The 23,207-nt window shown below is 40.7% G+C and overlaps 1 long non-coding RNA gene across 1 annotated transcript; it reads left to right on the top strand.

Moving 5' to 3' along the window:
• Positions 1-22,522: 22,522 nt before the first annotated feature.
• On the top strand, positions 22,523-22,869 carry LOC124216424 (uncharacterized). Its single transcript, XR_006882611.2, has 2 exons — positions 22,523-22,607; positions 22,811-22,869. It is a non-coding gene; the product is annotated as an uncharacterized lncRNA (long non-coding RNA).
• The last annotated feature ends 338 nt before the right edge of the window (positions 22,870-23,207 follow it).

Genomic DNA, 23,207 nt, shown 5'->3' with positions numbered 1-23,207 from the left:
CGGCAAATTATTTCCGTATTCGGAGGAATATGCATTGCATTACTCATTATAAGTACTGCAATAATGGTAATCGTCGAAAAAATGACAAAAACATAAGGACTTCTTGCACAAGGAATGACGAGTAATCGCAATATTATCGCATCCTGTAATTTCACAATGTGAGGAACACGTTTCTCTGAACCCAAAGTCCACAGGATTTTCGAATCTTTCTGGCTTCACTTTGGTGTAACTACTTTTGAACCAAAAATACTTGAAAAGGTTGACATATCATGGACATGATAATTAATTGTGAGTCAGGGATTGCAATTCAATAATGTTATGTCTCAGATGTAAATTTAGATCATAATTCATCAATAAAACACTGTAAGAGCAAAGTCTGATAAAATTTTTCCACACCCTACAACCATGAACGTCAAGGGGTTGGGTCTTTCCGGTTGTTCCTTTGAGGATAGTTTGCAATAAAACGTCTCTACTTGGAGGTGTTGCCTCACGTACAGCTACAGGGCAGTGGCCACTCCATGAATCAATCAATAGTGCACTTTTTGAACCAACGTTGGGGAAAAAAACATGTAGCAACCAAGTTTTAAAATGTTCTGAAAATATAATAATATGATATTTACTACTGTACACACTACTTTTCCATTTCCATAAAGGAATAATCATGGAATTTATAACCCGTTTATACCTGAAGTAAATTTACCGGACTTCGATACTTCTATGTACATATTATCTGGTCCAAACAATGTCTGTTGCACAATTGGACTGAACATACCACTTGGTTCTTTTAGAACCAAATAAAGTGGGAAAAGAAGTATTCCTTCAGCTGATATAGTTGGCTGAATTGTGTAACTGTGTGTAGTAAAAGCAACTGACTGCACTAGGCATTCCACCTTCTTTTCTTCTTCGACTGCTAAAGTTCTCCCAGAATGCATTTCTAATTCGAAACCACTTTCATCTGAATTATACACATTCGATAAACCGTATATTTTTAAATTTTGCTTCACACCTGGTAGAAATTGTTCAGCTTGTTCTCTCAAACTTTCGGCATTTTGAATGGTTTTTTTTTTTTGGTAATAAAGTTATTAATTTTCCTCGATACAATATGAACGGCAATTTCCAATAAATTCGCCCAATGTTCAGATGCTTCAAACCAAAAATCTTCATGGCCTATTTCTTTCTGGGCTTGTAGCGCCCACCTTCGTAAATCACTATCGTGCACCTATAATCTAGCATCAACAGCGAATTTGAAGTTCTGCCATGTGTAGTCACAAACTTTAGCAGTTTCCGGCTTTCATGTTTCGCCCTTATTTAAATAATGAGCCCAGCGGCGTAATTGGCGAACATATTTCACTTTTTTGAACTTCTGGCGGACACTTTCAATATTCAAATTTTTTCTCCAGATCTCCAATAATCAACTGCTCTTGACTTGTATTCGTATGACATATTCTTGTCATTGCTGGTGCATGCGTCTGGAGGCGATTTTGGTTCATAAATTGCAGATGACCATTCTTCATCCGCTACTATTTCCATTTTGAAATTTTTATAGTGTTCTGCAAAGTACAGGCAACTTTCTTTCCCCATATCAACGCCAGTGTATTCATCCATTGTATTTAACAATATGCTTTCAAAATGATTTTTCAACTGTATTTCCTCATCACTTATGAGCGTTTGATCAATATTTATCGCTCGAAATGTTGTCACGAGTAACTGTATAACGAATAAATATTTGTTTCTTGGATATAGAGGTCAATGAAAATGATGTCAATTTGTTAACCGCAACAGGCAGATAAAATTAGAACTTCGCCGAAACAAAATGTAATTCTTTTGGTGCTTTTGCGTCACAAGATAACTTTAATTTCTTCAGTGGTATACATGCCATTCCATGTTAAATTTCTGATTTTTTTCAATGTTTTGGAAAAAAATAATAACCAAAGCCCTAAGCGTTTACAGCATCAGCCACGTTGATTCCAAAATTGTAAGCTCGGAATCGATTCCAGTAACCTCACAAACTACTAAAATATCGGGCTCCGGGAGATTTCACGATCGTATGAGAAACTATGCCAGAAACCGTTAGGCAATTTGTGAGAGTGGTTTTTGTTATAAATGCAACCGAAATATATTGAGACGAAGAAGCTGCTACATTGTTGCTTAGAAAGAGCTTTGTATAGTTAAATATGACGAATTCGGCTGCACGTGTATAAGGGTAGTTCACCCCCTAAGTGACGTTATTTCGGAAAACGCAAAAATACGTGTCCCCTACTTTTGTCTGCCGTTTCAAATGCAAATAATTTTATCAAAATCCGAAAAACATTTTTTTAGTTATAAAATTTTTTAACTTTCAACCCCTTCAACTTTCAACTACTGAACTCTGTCGTAACCGCCCTAAATGCATTTTTCATCATTCGTCATAGGAATTATTCTCCATTTGGTTTCATTTGAATATCGCAACTGGAAGTATGCGAAACTATGAAACAACCACTGAGAATGCCCAACTTTGGGGGCTGATTTTACTCCTTTAAACCGTTTTTCCGCCGATAAAAAAAAAAATACGTGTGGCTTGGATTTCGATGAACAATGACATATCCTCGAATGGTCGAAGTCGTTGGGGGGGGGGGGGGGGGGGGAGACCGTAGGCAGTTTCCTTGTCAGTGTTAGCTTCTTCTGTTCCACAGTATGAACTTCATGCTTCTGGCTTAATACCAAATTCTGATGTTTTATTACATTTTTATGTTTTAAAGCACATTCCTTATAATCGTTGAAAGTTATTGTTTTTCATGCTTTCACACCCTTGACCCGTTTTGAATCTTTCTTATCTCCTCACACTCGAAATAAATATAATTCAGCTCCTAATCCAACGAATTCTAACATTATCTTTCCATTATTTTCGTCTTTCATTAGGCCGAGGACTTTTTTTATTTCCTAAAGGCATTCCATAGACGTTACCATGTGGGCAACGGTACGGGACACGTGTCGAATTTGTACAAGTCCTTCTTTCATACACTAGTATATGTGAGGGACAGTGAATTGATAGATTAAACTAGCTGTAACAGTGTACATCAATTTTGCATAGTTTCCGAATTTCGTTATAACATAATTATAGTGGAAATCGTAAACGCAGGTTTTCGAAAGATCTAGAATGGAGAAGCCTGCATACAATGGCTTATTTAATTCGACTATCGTTTTACTTGATTCAACTATTATCATATTATCCTCCAAAATCGTGCAGCTATGGAAATTTGGTTTGGCAACAGCAACACTAGCACTGTATCTTTCATCCTATTTCGTTATCAGCCTGAAATCCTTGTACTTCCCAACATTTTCCATCGTTTCATTGGAAAGTGCGGGATTCATTGGTTTATAAAAGTTTTTTTCGAATTCATTAATGAATTTTTTCCGTAAATCGGTATTTAAATATACATAATTTTTGATTCATGGTGTTTGCTGGAATTTCAGAACTTTGTGAATCTTAACTGACCTTAAGCCCGATTGCAAACATTGTTTGAAAACGCGATAATGAATAACATCGTTTTGTTTGGAAAGTAGCTTGGTGGTCAATTTCCACTGTTTACTATTTGATGGATCAAACGAATTTACCTCAACTAAAGTTCGATCTAAATTATATGCTGGTCTCGTTCCAAAGGATGACAAAACGTAGTATCTCTAGTTCCACTGCGAGGCCGCGACGTGTACAGAGTAAAAAGACAGAATACCCTGCCTCTCTATCTGGTTACGTCTATGCTTCATACTTTTTGTAGTTTAAAATAATAGAATTATAAAATAAGGAAATAACAGTTCGTTACTTAATATTTCCTTGAGGTGTGGTGCAGTTTTAAGTAGAGCTTTGGGGTGGGTTGTAATCCTCTCGAAAGAGACCAGCATATAAATTGGATCGAACTTCACTTGAGGTATGTTCGTTTGATCTATCAAATATATCTGGTCTCGTTCTCGGGATTACAAAACGTAGATGTTAAGAGTTCCCTTTTGTTTCATAATTTTTTGAAATACAATCTGAAAATACACTTTTTTTTACATATATCTCTTTATATTTCTATATACACATATGTAGACAGTAGACAATACATGAAATACAGCTGATAGGTTTTGAGTCGCGACACGGGCAAGCGGCGAGATTTGACGCAGAGACAGCAAGTAAACAATGCACGCAAGTATGCGTCCATGCGTGAGGACGATTTTGAGTTTTGTGATACACACATTTAACTAGTCCGATACTTTGCCGAAACACTTTGATTATTACTAATACACTAATAGTAATAGTTTGTCATTAATGAATGAAGATTTTTATAAGAACACGGCATCTGCAAACGCTTTTCCGGTTTCTTTGAAGGGTCGGTTATAAAATCTTGCAAATACTTGCGAGGATTTCGACCAACCAGCTGTTTCTTCAATTCCATCAATATCTACGTCCTTTCGTAAGGCGGACGAGGTCGACGCGTGCCTAGAACTATAGGCTATAAATTCCTCGTTTACCTTGCTCTGCGTTAGAACAGTTCTTATCCACTGTCTAATTTTTTACGTAGAGGCCTTTTTGTACGGTTTCTTATGAGTGATTGATAACTCGTCACAGTCTTTTCTCAAGTCTTTGGTTACTTTCAAATATATCCCTGTTGTACTGACTGTACAGAGATGATGTTTTTCTGAGAAGGGAAGTTTCAGAACCGGTTATTTAACTCCTGCTCTGGACGTCTTTATAAGGTCCATAATCTCTTCCTCCAGGCTATCAAATAGTCTTTTAATATTTCTGATTTTGATGAGCGAAAGCGTCTGGAGTCTGTGAGCCGTGCCTAGAGCCAATAAGGTAACTAGCTTACCAGTCAGTTCAGATAGTTTCAATGTTTTAAGTTGGTATAACTTAGATAGGTAATCTAAAACTATAGTCGGGTCCCACGTTCTATTGTATCTAGGTTTCAACGGACGGCATTTGCATACCTCTCTGAAGAATCTGTTCAGGATTATACTTGATGAAAAATTTTCTTTCAGTATCAGAGATATTGCTGCTCTCATAGAATTCAAGGAAACCGTAAGATACTCCTATCTGGAATTTGTCCGAAAGAAATTCCAACAAATCTGTTTCCTTGAATGATAAAGATCGATCTTCTTTGTTTTACAATATTGCCAACAGCTCTCAATTGGGCTTGAGTATTGCCTTACAGTTGCTTCGGATAAGGAAGCCATCAGTGTTTCTGTTGCAGGAATCGAGATTTTCCTCTTTGTAAATGCTGTCCTGATAACTTACCGGCAATCAATGATAGTTTGTTGGCCAGAGGAAGTTGGATTGATCTGCATGGCGATAATAATAAGAACCTGGACGGTTGTAATATTAATGTTTCTTCCAAAAGGAGGGAGTAGAACCTGGGGAACCAAAGCTCTGGGGTCCAAAATGGTGCAACCACAATACCTCAGGCTTTATCAGTTATTATTTTTTGCATGACTCTTGGTATAAGAGAGAACGGAGGGAATGCGTAGAAAGGATATGTAGACCAGTTTAATGTAAACGCGTCAATGAAAGATCTTCCGCGATCTTTGAACCATGAGCAAAAAACGTTACATTTAGTATTAACCCTAGAAGCGAAGAGGTCTATCTCTGACAATCCAAAACGTTTAATAATTTGTTCAAAGGCTGTCTCTGTGAGTGCCCATTCAGTGTCTATGTTACTGAGCCTTGATTCCCTGTCCGCCTTGACGTTCTCCTTTAGAGGGATGTACGATGTGAATATTCGAAGATTCCGCAGTTCCCACCATTGCCAGATCTTTTTTGCAAGATTATTCAGACGCGGATATTCAATTCCACCCTTACGATTCACCTAGGAGATTGCCGTCGTATTGTCTACCCTCAGGAGAACGTCGCAGCTATTGAGGTCAGGAGCGAATGTTTTTAAGGCTAAAAAGATGACGAGCAATACCAGATAATTGATGTGACACGCTTTCTCCTCAGCTGACCACAGTCAATGGCTCCCTTCTGCATTAAAGAAAGTGCCCCATCCCGACTGCGGTGCATCTGAGTAGATACGAATAATACTGAAAAGAGTGAAAGCGTGTAGAGTGGCGTGGTCGAGGCGGCCATTACAGCGTGCGAACAAGGCACGAAGGATGAGTCACAGTAAAAGTCACGGGCATCGTGAGAGTGAGTGCAGTGATAAATACGTCGGAAAATTTTGTGGAATTGTGTGGGTGTGGGCGAGGATTTATTATTCCGCTGGTTGGATTTATTGCGTGCTTGAGTTTTTTTTTGTTCTATCAAAAACAAAAGGATGCCGGACGATGGTTTGATGAACTAGGCGAAGCGGTTTGTTAAAACCGTTAGTATGAGTTTTGCGGGTGCACATGAATGAGAGAGAGAGAGAGAGAGAGAGAGAGAGAATATATCTTTTGTATATCTAGCCGCAAGGCCAAGGCGTGGCATCTTGTTATCGAGGAAAAGCAGATAGTAGTCTTCGAATGTTCCAGAGCGATAGACGTATTCTTAAACGAGTTATTCTTTTATCAACTTTAAAATAAAATTCATCTTCAATATTGAGTATATATATATTTCCAACAGTGGAAATTCCAAGTTACCGCATTATTTTATGCATACGGGATTTCAGACGTGGTAACCGGCGAGAAAGTAAAACCAACGCAGTCTGGTCAGGAAGTGCTCGCGAAAGCATAGGTAAAGGATGACGCGCGCGCAAAAGTTGTGATTTCGACATCGATCGACGATTCACAATTGCAGCCATTGCTGTCATGTGCGACATCAAAAGAAATGTGGGACATTTTATTGAAAGCTCACGAACAAAAGTCGACTATGAATGTGTTACTCTCAACTCAGAAATTCCATGAGTACAGAATGGCGTCATCGGATTCCGTAGTGCAACATTTCGCGAAAGTGTCCAACGTGGCTGCCCAGTTGAAAGACGTGGGTGAGCCGGTGTCTCAGATAACGCTCATTGCAAAGATTCTCGCGAATTTGGCTCCGAAGTACGCGAACTTTTTGACAGCATGGGACAGTGTTGATCCGGGGAGACAGATACTTGATAATCTTCAGGAACGATTAATTCGAGAGGAATTACGTCTAACGTCGAACGACGAAGAAGTGAGTGCGTTTACGGCTTTTCAATCGAAGAAAAATGATAAAAGAAGTGGAAAGCATGGCTCGAGCTTGAGAAGTGATTCACAGAGCTCAAAAAGTGAAAAACCTAAAAATTGTGGAAGTTTTTGTTACAAGTGCAAACAAAAAGGGCATTTTAAAAGAGAGTGTGAAAGCAAAGTATGGGTGAAAAATCGTAAAGACGGAAGTGAAACCGGTAAAGCACGTGATTGCCCGTTTGTCGCTGAAAGTTCGAGAAAAGTGTTAGAAATTGCGGGAAAACTCGAATCAGAGTTACCTCCGGCCGATATTATCGAGCAAGTTTTCGAGACCGAGCATAAAGAGGTCTGGGTGACCGATAGTGGGGCATCGAAGTACATCTCGTGTAAAAGAGACTGGTTTACCGTTTTTCGGTGTGTTGAAAACGGTGGTAAAATCTCCTTGGGTAATGACACGGAGTGCGACGTGGTCGGAATTAGAACTATAAACATTCTCCAGTACGTGAATCACGAATGAGTGAAAGCCCATATAGAGAACGTTTCATATGTGCCTCAAGTTGAGAAAAATTAATTTTCTGTGGGTATTCTCACGTCGAGTGGTCGCGAAGTCGTGTTTAAGGACAATTTTGTTAAAGTGAAAGACGAAGCAAGAGTGATCGCGTCACGGGGTAAAAATGAGAAACGAGATATATCGTATGTTTTTTCGACCGGATGTCGGTAAAGAGAGTGACGAAGTGAATGTCTCGGCTGTTGACGTGAAAATTTGGCACGAAAGATTTGGTCACCTGAGTAAGCGTGGAATGTAAGGCATACTGAAAAAGGAACTTGTTCAGGGAATGAAAATCAATCAAAAAATAGATTTCTTTTGCGACTCGTGCCAAATTGTGAAATCACATCGATCACCGTTTCGACAGTGTCAAGAAAAAGAAACAACAACGCCGGGTGAGGTTATTCACACTGATATCTGTGGTCCTATGGCGACTCAAGCCCCTGAGGAGCGCGTTTCATCCTTACACTTAAGGATGATGCCACGAGCTACAGGTTTGTATACTTTCTCAAACACAAGAGTGATGTGTTTGAGACTATCCGAAAATTTGAAAAAATGATCGAAAATAAATTCAAACGAAGAATGAGAGTCCGTAGATCCGATAATGGACTTCAATTTCGTAATAAAAATATGAATGAGTATCTGGAGTCTCGAGGTATCATGAGGGAGAATTCGGCACCTTATTCGCCGGAACGAAATGGTCGAATAGAATGCGACAATCGGAAAATTATTGAGAGCGCAAGAACCATGATTTTGGCGAGGAGCTTGTCTCCAAGTTTATGGGCTGAAGCAGCAAACACGGCTTTTTATCTTTTGAATAGTCTGAGTGCGTCGAGCATAAGAGAAGGAAAAACTCCGTTTGAAAACTGGGTAGGAAGAAAACCACGTCTCGATCATCTTCGTGTATTTGGGTCAGATGCTTTTGTAAATACACCGAAGCAACTGACGAGTAAGCTTCATGCTAGAGGGAAGAAGATGATATTTGTAGGTTATGAAGGTGAATCTACGAATTACCGTGTCTTTGACCCCAAGAAAAGACAAGTCATTGTGTCACGCAACGTAGTTTTTAACGAGAAAGAAGCCGTCGCGAAAAACGAAAAGAGACAAGAAGAAGAAGAAGAAGCAGAATTGATTTTTCCAAAAGATCAACAGGAAATCTTCGTGATCAACAGCGATGAAGAAGAGGAGTTCTTACCAGCGGAAGAGCAAGAGGAAGAAGAAGAAGAGGGACCGATCGAAATCTTAATCCAGTAAGAACAAAGCCGAATCTGAGAAATCGAGGTAACATAAAGCGTCCTATAAGGTATGAGGTAAATATAACACAATACTTGGAGCCATTTTTATTCAAAGAAGCACTAAAGAGTCCTCAAGCAGAAGATTGAACGCTGCGATAGACTGTGAGCTGCGTGCTCATGATCAAAACGAGACTTGGAAAATAGTACAAAGAAAACCCGCAGCAAAGATAATTTATTCTAAATGGGTTTTAAAATGTTTGAAGGACGAAAATGGTCAAGTCAGAAGGTACAAGGTGCGGTTATGCGCTCGAGGCTTTATGCAAGAGTATAGTGTAGATTTCTCAGAGATATTTGCGCTGGTACTAAGGTATGACTCGTTAAGAGTACTATTGGCAAAAATTGCAGCCGAAGACTTGGAAATGTTGAAATTTGATGTCGAGACGGCATTTCTACATGGTGAACTTCAAGGAGAGATACATATGAAAGTTTCGGAGGGGCTGAACGTCAACAGTAAACCTGCGAGCGATATACGCGACAGTGTTGTGTGTCGACTAAATAGGTCGTTATACGGGCTTAAAGAGTCACCGCGCTGTTGGAATGAAAGATTCAGTGATTTTCTTGAAGAATTTAAATTTAGAGAGTCTAAGGCTGATAAATGTATTTTTATAGGCGAAATTGAAGAAGAAACCGTGTATCTCGCGCTTTTCGTTGATGACGCTATGATCGCGAGTAAATATCAAAAAGTCGTTAATCCTGTGATGGATTAATTAATGTTATTCTTGGATATGAAGGTCACAACTCAAAACACTTTTTTAAAGCGGTAACGTTTCAACCCTGATGGGGGCCCTCCTCAGAACCGATTTATTTAAACATCTGTCACGAACAAAAATAATAAAATAATGTACAACACCGTTATAACAAAATTAAACATAAGTGGTTTAGATAATAAGCTGGGATGTTTATGCAGATATAAATGAGAGGAATTACCTAGTGTGGGATGACACTTTCAATTACAGCAGACAGGGCACACTCTTAAGTAGTGAATGCGTGTTGGTAAATAAATAATAAATAGAAACAATAAAAAACAAAAACCGAAACACACTGCGATCGCGATACGTAGTTCCCAAGACTTCATACTTGTTGTTAATTTGGTAAAATAAAATAAAACACACAGCCGTTATAGGTTTAAATCAAGAGCATATTTGCACATGTGGAACGTCCAGTGTGTAGTGGGGGGAGATCGATATCGATAGTTATCAGAGCAAACGCAGAGTCAACGGGTTAAAAGGAAACCAAAATTTTGTTAAGAAGGTAAAATCGAGAGCAAGCTCAGTCGGTAATGGATAATTACAATGGTTGTATCACAGAGGTGTAAATAGTACTCAGATGTTCGATGTCTTGTCTTCGGTTGACAGAATTGGGATGTGCAACAATATTGCACATTTCTAACAACAGCCTATTATAACACAATGGTTCAACGTCAATAATGCTGGCTTGAGAATAATTGAAAGAGTGGTCGAAATCGATGGCTGCCTCGTCAGTGCAGTATAATTATCCTCGTGTTCATGGATATTGCGTTTATGCTCGGTTATCCTGGTGTGTAGTTGGTTCAACGTCAATAATGCTGGCTTGAGAATAATTGAAAGAGTGGTCGAAATCGATGGCTGCCTCGTCAGTGCAGTATAATTATCCTCGTGTTCATGGATATTGCGTTTATGCTCGGTTATCCTGGTGTGTAGTTGCCTACTTGTTTGGCCTATGTAGGACATGTTGCATTGGTTGCAGGGAATTTTGTAAACTACTCCAGAACGCATACCCGGGGGTAAGGGGACCTTACCCGAATCAAATATAGAGGATAGATCATGTGCACATTTACCCACAAATTGAATTTTGTACTTAAAGAATGTTCTGTTGAGTGACTCAAACAATCCTGCAACGTATGGGATGGAAATATAGTTTTTTTGATTAGCTTGTGCAGCAGATGCATCGATATTATTGTTGGAGCTAGTCGATGACAAGATGAAATCGTATTTGAACTGTATATGCTTGGTGAGCAGACGAGATAGATAGTCATTTTTACTCAGTACCTGCTGAATCAAGGACATATTTTTGTTATGAAATTCCATACTTGAGAGTCGGATCGCTCTGTCAACCAAGCAATGAATCGTTCCAATTTTGTAAGATCTGGGATGGTGAGAATGGAAATTTAAATACCTTTGTGACCAGGTAGCCTTATGAAACCAATCTGTTTTGATGAGCTGGTTATCATTAATGATCAAGACGTCTAAAAAGCTAATTCGATGATTCAACTCTATTTCAGAGGTAAATTGTAATTTCGGATGGAATTGGTTGAAGACAGATAGCATTTCTGCAACTTTATCCGAAGGGACAGCTGTGATTATGCCAGCTACATATCTGAAATAGAATGAAGGCTTCAAGTCCAGTTTGTTGAGACAATATTGTTCAAGATCATCCATAACCAAATCCGACAAAATTGAAGAGAGCAGCGAGCCCATCGGTGAACCATGAGTTTGAGCATATATGTTCTGATTAAATTTGAATATGGCAGCCTTAAAACAGATGTGTAATGCTTTTATGAGTTCATTAAGTGGGACAGGAATTTTGTCCACCAAATGATGCCAACGCTGTTTCACCGCGTTGATTGCAAGATCTTGTGGAACATTTGTAAACAATGACACAACATCCAGCGAAACTAATACATGATCAGGTGGGAGACGAAAGTCCCTGATAGCATTAACCAGAGCAAAACTATCTCTTACACGTGACAAGGGAGGGACGATGTTGTTACCAATACATTGACTGAGGAAGCGTGCTAGATGGATAGTCGGACTATCTGTGAACGAAACTGTAATTCTTACCGGTGTATCCGGTTTATGAATCTTAGGTAGCCCGTAGGCTCTAGGTGGTAAACAATCAGTTTTTGCGATTTGACGTCTAAGTTGATCCGAGATGAGTTTACTTTTAGACCAATCCATTGTTAGTTTTTTAACTTCCTGTTGCAAGGTACAGGTAAGATCGTATCTAACAATTTTGTAGGAGTTGTTGTTGGAGAGTTGTTGCAACATTTTTTCCTCGTACATTTGATTGTTCATCACAACAGTCGTGTTTCCCTTGTCTGCCTTCAAGAAAAGTGAATCCTGGTTGTTGTTTTAAAAGATCTTAGTTTCTTTCATTTTATCAAGGATATTCTTGTCAGCGTGAATGAGAGAAGGGGTGTTGATGAACTTCTGATTGCCGCAATACGGCCCGCCAAGACTTTACCAACGCCATAAAAAAGTTCATCAACACCCCTTCTCTCATTCACGCTGACAAGAATATCCTTGATAAAATGAAAGAAACTAAGATCTTTTAAAACAACAACCAGGATTCACTTTTCTTGAAGGCAGACAAGGGAAACACGACTGTTGTGATGAACAATCAAATGTACGAGGAAAAAATGTTGCAACAACTCTCCAACAACAACTCCTACAAAATTGTTAGATACGATCTTACCTGTACCTTGCAACAGGAAGTTAAAAAACTAACAATGGATTGGTCTAAAAGTAAACTCATCTCGGATCAACTTAGACGTCAAATCGCAAAAACTGATTGTTTACCACCTAGAGCCTACGGGCTACCTAAGATTCATAAACCGGATACACCGGTAAGAATTACAGTTTCGTTCACAGATAGTCCGACTATCCATCTAGCACGCTTCCTCAGTCAATGTATTGGTAACAACATCGTCCCTCCCTTGTCACGTGTAAGAGATAGTTTTGCTCTGGTTAATGCTATCAGGGACTTTCGTCTCCCACCTGATCATGTATTAGTTTCGCTGGATGTTGTGTCATTGTTTACAAATGTTCCACAAGATCTTGCAATCAACGCGGTGAAACAGCGTTGGCATCATTTGGTGGACAAAATTCCTGTCCCACTTAATGAACTCATAAAAGCATTACACATCTGTTTTAAGGCTGCCATATTCAAATTTAATCAGAACATATATGCTCAAACTCATGGTTCACCGATGGGCTCGCTGCTCTCTTCAATTTTGTCGGATTTGGTTATGGATGATCTTGAACAATATTGTCTCAACAAACTGGACTTGAAGCCTTCATTCTATTTCAGATATGTAGCTGGCATAATCACAGCTGTCCCTTCGGATAAAGTTGCAGAAATGCTATCTGTCTTCAACCAATTCCATCCGAGATTACAATTTACCTCTGAAATAGAGTTGAATCATCGAATTAGCTTTTTAGACGTCTTGATCATTAATGATAACCAGCTCATCAAAACAGATTGGTTTCATAAGGCTACCTGGTCACAAAGGTATTTAAATTTCCATTCTCACCATCCCAGATCTTACAAAATTGGAACGATTCATTGCTTGGTTGACAGAGCGATCCGACTCTCAAGTATGGAATTTCATAACAAAAATATGTCCTTGATTCAGCAGGTACTGAGTAAAAATGACTATCTATCTCGTCTGCTCACCAAGCATATACAGTTCAAATACGATTTCATCTTGTCATCGACTAGCTCCAACAATAATATCGATGCATCTGCTGCACAAGCTAATCAAAAAAACTATATTTCCATCCCATACGTTGCAGGGTTGTTTGAGTCACTCAACAGAACATTCTTTAAGTACAAAATTCAATTTGTGGGTAAATGTGCACATGATCTATCCTCTATATTTGATTCGGGTAAGGTCCCCTTACCCCCGGGTATGCGTTCTGGAGTAGTTTACAAAATTCCCTGCAACCAATGCAACATGTCCTACATAGGCCAAACAAGTAGGCAACTACACACCAGGATAACCGAGCATAAACGCAATATCCATGAACACGAGGATAATTATACTGCACTGACGAGGCAGCCATCGATTTCGACCACTCTTTCAATTATTCTCAAGCCAGCATTATTGACGTTGAACCAACTACACACCAGGATAACCGAGCATAAACGCAATATCCATGAACACGAGGATAATTATACTGCACTGACGAGGCAGCCATCGATTTCGACCACTCTTTCAATTATTCTCAAGCCAGCATTATTGACGTTGAACCATTGTGTTATAATAGGCTGTTGTTAGAAATGTGCAATATTGTTGCACATCCCAATTCTGTCAACCGAAGACAAGACATCGAACATCTGAGTACTATTTACACCTCTGTGATACAACCATTGTAATTATCCATTACCGACTGAGCTTGCTCTCGATTTTACCTTCTTAACAAAATTTTGGTTTCCTTTTAACCCGTTGACTCTGCGTTTGCTCTGATAACTATCGATATCGATCTCCCCCCACTACACACTGGACGTTCCACATGTGCAAATATGCTCTTGATTTAAACCTATAACGGCTGTGTGTTTTATTTTATTTTACCAAATTAACAACAAGTATGAAGTCTTGGGAACTACGTATCGCGATCGCAGTGTGTTTCGGTTTTTGTTTTTTATTGTTTCTATTTATTATTTATTTACCAACACGCATTCACTACTTAAGAGTGTGCCCTGTCTGCTGTAATTGAAAGTGTCATCCCACACTAGGTAATTCCTCTCATTTATATCTGCATAAACATCCCAGCTTATTATCTAAACCACTTATGTTTAATTTTGTTATAACGGTGTTGTACATTATTTTATTATTTTTGTTCGTGACAGATGTTTAAATAAATCGGTTCTGAGGAGGGCCCCCATCAGGGTTGAAACGTTACCGCTTTAAAAAAGTGTTTTGAGTTGTGACCTTCATATCCAAGAATAACATTAATCAACAAGTCATTAAGGTCAAGAAAAATCGTCTTCAACTTGTGATAGATTATTTGAATAGTGCGTTCAAAATCACTCTTGGCTATGCAAGTATGTTTGTTGGAATAGAGATTAAGCGCGAAGGGAAGGAAAAATCGATATATGTACACCAAAGCTTGTATGTCGAGCGCATATTAAGAAAATTCAGAATGAGTGAGGCTAATCCGCTCTGTGTACCTGCAGATCTAAATGTGGTTTTATGTCCGATGAGCGAGAGCGAGGATCCAGTCGGCAAATTGCCTCATCGCGAAGCAGTGGGTTCGTTAATTTTCCTTGCGACAATATCACGACCTGATATAGCCTACGCCGTTAATCTAGTAAGCGTATTTCTCAGCAAGCACAATAATGAAAATTGGCATGAGTTTAAAAGAATTCTCATTTATTTGTCCAGTACGAAAGAAAAAGGAATAACATATTGTGCGGGTGAAAGCGAATGCAAATTAGTAGGTTATTCTGACGCCGATTTTGCTAGCGATATGAGTACGAGAAGGTCAACCACTGGGTATCTTTTTGAATTTGCGAACGGTCCAGTGACTTGGTCATCGCAGCGCCAAAAACTGGTGACCTTAAGCACAACGGAGTCAGAATATGTTGCGGCAGCGGCTGCAGCAAAGGTAGCTGTATGGTTTAGGAAACTGCTGAATGATATTGGATGTCAATGTGTCGAGCCCACTCAGATATATATAGATAACCAAAGTGCAATTAAATTGGTAAAGAATCCTGCGTATCATAAACGTTTCAAAAACTTGTGTGATTTTCGGAACGAGTTTGATGTCGCACGCTGAAACGGTGAAAGTGTTGAAACCGTTGGTATGAGATTTGCGCGTGCTCATGAATGAGAGAGAGAGAGAGAGAGAGAGAGAGAATATATCGTTTGTATATCCAGCCGCAAGGCCAAGGCGTGGCGTCTCGTTATCGAGGAAAAGCAGGTAGTAGTCGTTGAACGTTCCAGAGCGATAGACATATTCTTATTCGAGTTATTCCTTTGTCAACTTTAAAATAGAATTCATCTTCAATATTGAGTATATATATATAAAGATATAGATGTGTCTCACCTTCATCTCCGGGCATCCTTTTTATCCCTCCATTGAAAAGTTTAACAGGGTTTGACGGGACGAATTTACAAGCATGGAAATATAAAATCACAGTGGTGCTGAAAGCCAAGGAGATTTTCGACGTGATTAACGGAAAGAGAGAGGTCCCGGAGAACGAAGAAGGTGTCAACGCTGGTCGTATGAAGCAGTGGCTCAAAGACGACGCGAAGGCGACGGCGGTTATCACGTCAGCGATGGAGGATGAACAAGTGGACTGTGTGTTGGTGTGTGCGACAAGCTGGGTGCGATGCACGAGCAGAAGTCTGCGTCGAACGTCGGGGCACTTGAAGAAGAATTGTATTCTTACAAGATAGGACCAACAGACTCGGTAGTTCAACACGTTACTGCAGTTCAAAATATGGCCAGTAGGCTGAAAGATCTCAGAGAGCCAAAATCAGATGGAGCGATGATCGCGAAAATTCTTTCGAGTTTCACGGCAAAGTACGGTATGTTCAAGACCGCGTGGGCAAGTGTGAATCCCGAGCGACAGACCGTGACATATTTGCTGGAATGGTTAATCGAGGAAGATTCGAATCTCGCAGGAGACGGTGAGTCAGCGAGTGTGCTGGCGGTGACGTCGGACTGTGGGACAAAGAGTTACGCGAAATTGAGAGAAGTGCGTAAGAAAAAGCCCAAGAAATACATAGAGTGTTGGAAATGTCACGAAATGGGGCACTACGCGAAAGAATTCGATTAACCGAAGAAGCCGCGTAAGAACAATGACAGTGGTAGAGGCCAGTCAAGTAGCGGGTGCTCGTTCGTGGTCGAGTCGGGTCTTAAGAGAAACGAAGTGCCGGTAACAGATGCGAAGCGAGAGCTACCGTCAGTCGAGCAGATTCGTCAGTTACAGGATGCTGATGAAAGTAAAGTCTGGATTACTGACAGCGGAGCATCTGAGCATGTTGCGAGTGTGAAGTAGCGGGCGTCGGTAATGTTCGCATCGAAAAGCTCGTGGCGGCAGATGGGAGAGCTCTGTTATCGAGAACATACTACTGGTTCTTCGTGTGAAACGAAATTTACTCTCGGTGGGTGCTCGTATGGACAAGGGTTTTCGAGTCAATTTCGAAATTGGGGCCGTCGAGGTGCTGCGTGGAGGTGCGGTCGAGGCAACAGGACTGAAGCAGTCGAACTGTTGGTTCTGAATGTTTTCCCGAAGGCCGAAGCAAAAGCGTGAAGTTAACTTGACAGCATTTGATCTGAAAATGTGACATGAGAGGCTCAATCATATTTACAAGCGGGCGCTTGTCGAATTGGTGCGTCGTAAGTTGGTCAAAGGAGTGAATATGAAGAACGCTGAAGAGTTCTTCTGTGAAGCCCGTCAGTTTGGCAAGCTTCACAAACTTCCTTTCCGAAAAGAAGTCAACAGGACGTCGAGCAAGCCGGTAGAGTACATACACAGTGACGTGTGTGGTCCGCTGCCAGTTCATTCGATCGGAGGTGCGCGTTATTACGTGATATTTAAGAATGATGCTACGAGCTTTCGTTTCGTGTGCTTCATTCGTTACAAATCTGACGTATACGATCGGTTCATAGAGTTCGAGCGTCTGCTGAATAACAAATTTGGACGCACTACGAAGACGTTGCATACAGACAGCGGGACTGAGTTTTGCAACGAGAGGATGAAAGCCTACATGAAGCAGAAAGGCACCCGTCGAAAACTACGGTGCCATACACGCCAGAACAAAATGGCAAATCCGAGAGAGATAATCGTACGATTGTCGAGGCAGCGAGAACGATGTTGCAGTCAAAGCAACTACCGGCGCATCTGTGGGCAGAAGCAATGGCAACGGCCGTGTACACTCTCAACAGGACTGGACACTCGAGAGTGGGCGGAAACCGTACTCCGTACGAACAATGGACCGGAAGGAAGCCAAATCTTTTGCATATGCGAGTGTTCGGATCGGATGCATACGCGTATGTGCCAAAACAGAAGACAACGAAGCTCGACGCTCAAGTTAGAAAGCTTATCCTGGTCGGATATGACAACAAATCGGCGAATTACAGGTTGTACGATCCTACGGTGTGTACAGTCTCCGTTTCCAGGCACGTGACGTTTAACAAGCGAGGTACGAGTCCAAGGGCGACTGCGACGGAGGTCGAGCTCACTTTGCCCTTGACGGACGAGAGCGACGACGAGGATGACGAGAACGGGAACGGAGTCGTTGCTGGCAATGCAGGTGCCAACAATATGGTCACCAAAGAAGCGGGAGTGATTTGGGCACCGGAGAGAGTTATCGAGGTCGTGGACGAGGTTGAGAGAATCCAAGGACGGGAAGCAGTAACGCCAAGGTAATTGCGAAATCGCAAGTCGTTGCGTCCGCCGGCGAGATACGCGTTGTGCTTTGTAGAGTACAGTGTTCCAACGACGTACGAAGAGGCGATATCGAGCCAGGAGGCTGCACAATGGGCGGAAGCAATTGTAGACGAGCTTCAGTCACATGAGAAGAACGAGACTTGGGAAATTGTCCCAATAGTCCCAGGAGGGAAAACGATTGACTCGAAATGGGTGTTTAAGATCATGCGAGACATGACACAGAAGGAAACGTGGCAAGGTTCAAAGCACGTCTGTGTGCCAGAGGATTCATGCAGCGACATGGCGTAGACTACTTAGAGACGTTCTCACCGGCAGTGAGATATGACTCACTTAGGGTACTTCTAGCTGTCATTACGCAGGAAGATCTTGAAATTGTGCAGTTCGATGTTCGCACTGCATTTCTTCACGGTGTCTTAGATGAGGAGATACGAATGGAAGTTCTGGTGGGACTTCATGACAGCGAGGAAGCGAAGCGTCCAGGAGGTGTGGTATGCCAGCTCCGGAAATCACTATACGGGCTCAAACAAGCACCACGTTGTTGGAATCTAAAATTCGCGAATTTTTTGATGCATTTCAATCTCGAAGAAACAGACGCGAAAAGTGCATATTTTTTGGCAGCTATGGTGGACACGAGGTCTACCTCGCACTGTACTTCAACGACGGTATTGTGGCGTCGAAGTCACTAGAGACAATATGCAGTATAACAAGCGATCTGCGCAAAGCGTTCGAAATAACTCTCGGGGATTGTAGTTCGTTTGTCGGGATGCAAATCTGTCGTGTTCGAGTAAGCAAGTCGATGTTCGTTCACCAGTCGGCGTACGCAAAGAAAGTCATCGAACGATTCGGGATGAGTCAGGCAAAAGGGGTTTCCGTGCCGGCGGATCCGCACACGGTGTTGTATCCGGTTGAAGACCAGAGTGAAAAACACTCTGCACCATATCGTGAAGCGGTCGGGTCGATAATGTTTCTCGGGGTGGTAACGCGTCCAGATCTTGCGTATTCAATCAATGCTGTAAGCGAGTTTCTTGACAAGCACAACGAGAGTCACTGACTCGCAGTAAAACGCATAGTTTCGTATCTAATCGAAACAGTTAGCATGGGTATCGAATATCGCGCGAGTGGGTCAAAAACTGAGCTGATAGGGTACTTAGACGCGGATTTCACTAGCGATGTTGCGACACGTAGCTCAATGACGGGATACGCATTTTGCATAGCGGGTGGAACGTAACATGGTCGTCGCAGCGACAAAAGCTTGTATCAATGAGCACGACTGAATCGGAGTCAGTTGCAGCATCAACTGCGGCAAAGGAAGCTGTGTGGCTTCGCACACTGTTGAGTGGAATAGTACAGAGGTGCGGTAAGCCAACGACACTTTATGTTGACAACCAAAGCGCGATTCGGTTGATTCGCAACCCTGAATTTCACAAAAGAACAAAACACATCGATATCAAATTTCATCGTATACGTGAGAGAGTAGAGTAGCGAGATCAACGTTCTGTTCGTTCCAACCGAGTCTCAGTTGACAGATATATTTACGAAGGCGCTTCCGAAGAATCGATTTATCGAGTTGTACACCAATCTCGGACTGAGCATCAAACACTCAGACGGCGGAAGTGTTGAGATGAGTCTTCGAGTTTGATGCACGCAACGAGAGTATTCGAGCGATTACGGAGATAGCCGAAAAAAGCTTTGTGCCGTAGCAAGCGTCCATGCTGCGTATGAAGGGAGAGTTAGTCGTAAGCGAACAGCCGTTCTGTGCAGACGCGTTCAGTACTTAAGTTTTTCTATCATTACAAATATAACCAAATATATATATGTCGGCGTAAAGCCTCGGAAAGGTGGAAAAGATGTTAAGTGTTCATTTTGGCGTGGATTATTCATATTTGAGCGTGACGATCCCGAACACGTCCGGTATGCTCGCTAGCTAACCCGTGACTGTCGATTTCGTCCAAGCTTTGTTATACACAAACCATTTGTTTGTCGCTAAGATTCCGTCATTCAACTATACTCATAGCTTGCTAATAACGCTTGACGCTTGATACGGTGGACTCATCGAGAGTTTAATTTCAAATGAAATATCCTTTTATTCGTAAAGACTAAATACATTTTAAATGGAATTGTTAAACAAGATTTGTGATACTCCGACACGGCCATTCTGATCTATCACACGTCCTCGTGTGATTCATCTGCAAAAGAAAATAAAAACAAAAAAAAATATCAATAATTATTCGCCTCGGCCACCCTGGCCTTCCGATTCAAATTCAAATAGGAAAACTGTGTATTCTGAAGTTAATAACATAGTTCAGGCCATTCAAGTGAGAAACATTCTTACACTCAGTTTCTCATAAGAACTCAGATCACTTTAATCCAGTGATGAGACCTCCCGCTCTTAACCAGTAACAGGGTACACAATACCTCTGTCACTTCCTTCCAGTGACAGGTACTCATTTATCATGCCTTAACCACGGCGCACTCTTTTAAATTCAGTTTCATTACGCGTATTCCAGAGTTGGATAAAATATTACAGATTCAACCTCTTGTTGATACTTCTAATCAGAAAAGCCTGTACTATATACCGTCAATTATAAGATTCTAAGACTGTATACACACTTGAAATTTCATCAGATTCACCCAGCAAGGAGTCTTGATCTTCAATGTCAACTTGAATGCTGGTATCGGGCATTTTTCTTAATCGATCATGAGAGTATTTGTATCTTCTATTCGAATCAAGGGCTGTGAGAACGTATCTGTCTCCGTCAAGCACGTTGACTACTTTAAACGGTCCTTTATACTTAGGGTCGAGCTTCGTTTGATTGCATTCTTCATTTTGAAGCAATACAAAATCTCCAATCACGAATTTGTCAACGTTTGCTTTTGTCCGATCGAATCTAGTTTTGTCATACTCGGCGTTTTTGTCCATATTTGCTACAGCCAAACTTCGGACCTCGTCTAAGTCAATTTGCGATTCAGTATCATCTGCAAGCATCAATTTTAATGGCCTAGCTACCTTGCTCATTAAAAGTTCAAGTGGACTGGATTTAGTGACTCGATTGACAGTACAGTTCAGAGCTAATTGAACATCAGATAATGCATCCTGCCATGATCGTTCTTTACTTGTTTCGACAGCTGTCAGCGTATTTCTGAGTTTACTCATTACTCGTTTAACTTGTTCATTCGCACGAGAACTCCCAGTTGCTATTAGATGTCGGTTATTTTTGTGAGATTCACAAAATTCCCAGAAATCTGTACTCGTAAAACAACGTCCTTGATCGGAAATCACCCTAATAAGAGCTCCAAACAAAAATACACAATATGACAAGGCTTTGATACTGCTTACTGTGTCAATGCGAAGTGCGTGACGTAAAATTACAAATTTTGTAAACACATCAATCATTACAAAAACATACTCTTTCTTGTCGTTTTCACCACTGAGCTTGCCAGTTACTTCGATATGTATTGTGTGCCATGGTATGGCAATCTTTGGAATCGGGTGCAATTCTGCTTAAATTTTTCCTGATTGAGATTTAGTGATTTCACAAGTGACGCAATTATCCACAAATTTTCTGGTAGATTTGAACATTTTTTCAAACCAATAGAGATCATACAACTTTTCTAAAGTTTTCTCCCATCCAAGATGCATCAAGGATTCGTGTGCGGTATTGATGACTGACTATCTAAGAGCTCGAGGTAAAATGGGCAACCACGGTGATCTTCCATTACGTTGAATCTTTCGATACAAAATGCCCGATCGGAACTCCAAGGTTTTACACATTTCCTTGTCCACTCGGTTCTCATTTGAATCACTTATTAGCTTAGAAATTTCAGAGTCCCGCTGCTGCTCAGCAGACAACCAATTTCCAGAAAGATCTGTGGTATAAACTTCCTTTTGCTCGACTTTATTGAAGGTCTTGCGAGGAGCTTCAGGCAAAGGATTTCTAGAGAAGAAATCAGCATGACTCATGCACTTTCCGTCTCTATGAACAATGTCAAAATCCAATGCCTGCAAGAAGGCCCACCACCTATGAACTCGTGGTGTGAGATCCAATTTCTTTCGTGACGCTTGTAACGAACTGCAGTCTGTTATTACGGTAAATTTACAGCCATGTAGGTAATGTCTGAAAGGTTTCACCGAATTAACAACTGCAAGCGTCTCTAACTCGTATGAGTGATATTTTGATTCTGCAGTCGTAGTGCGTTTGCTGAAATAAGCCACTGCTCGAAGCTTGCCTTCCTTCTTCTGCATAAGAATTGCCCCATAGCCTATTCGCTGTGAGCCGCCGCTTGGAGGGGAGCTGCGAAACGATCGCAGCGCGCGGGGTGGCGAGTAGTGAGTTGAGCCAGCGTGTGTTGTGATAGCATTTTGTATGAGAAACAATAGACGGTATGTGGAATTACACTTGTTGTGCTGTTAACTGCGAAAATAACGGTAAAACTAGTGATTGTATATTTTACAAGTTTCCAACTGCATCACATAAAATAGTTCAAAGGCAAAAATGGATTGCTGCTGTGAAAAGAAAAAAGTAAGTAACATAACTTTACTTTCGATGCCTTAGTGTTCTATATTTTTAAAATCAAGCCAACTATATCAATAGGTGAACTGTTATGCTATCTGCATGAAACACTATATAAATACATAAGTATTATTGTTTTTTACAGTCCTGATGGTTCAAAGTGGACTCCAAAAACTCATCATGTAATATATAATGCTCATTTCATTGGCAAGAAAAAATCAGATGATCCTGCGAGTCCAAGCTACGCGCCAACTCTATTCCCTCCAGTTTATCATGCAAAGCAAGTAAATGAAAGAGCTGTTTTGAGCAGGTAAATGTATGAGAAGTAAAAAAATAATTATAAAATTGAATAATATATACATCGATATTTACATAATAACATATGTATCTATTAATTATAGGTACAATCCACTCATGAACCGAAGAAAGACTCTTCACAAGCATAACATCGGACTGAATTGTGATACTGGAAATCAAGTTAATGACGACTCCAACAATGTTGTCAATAATAGTGGACGTGAACCTATGGATATAAGCAGTGCCGAAGTAATTTTAAAAAGTGATCAAGAGTGTCAAGTAGATTTTGTAAGTTCTGCTGGTATCGAACAA

This window comes from Neodiprion pinetum, chromosome 4, assembly GCF_021155775.2.
Source record: "Neodiprion pinetum isolate iyNeoPine1 chromosome 4, iyNeoPine1.2, whole genome shotgun sequence".
Classification (NCBI taxonomy): Eukaryota; Metazoa; Arthropoda; class Insecta; order Hymenoptera; family Diprionidae; genus Neodiprion; species Neodiprion pinetum.
Note: the sequence above shows the minus strand (reverse complement) of the source record. Positions and strands in the feature narration are given on the sequence as shown.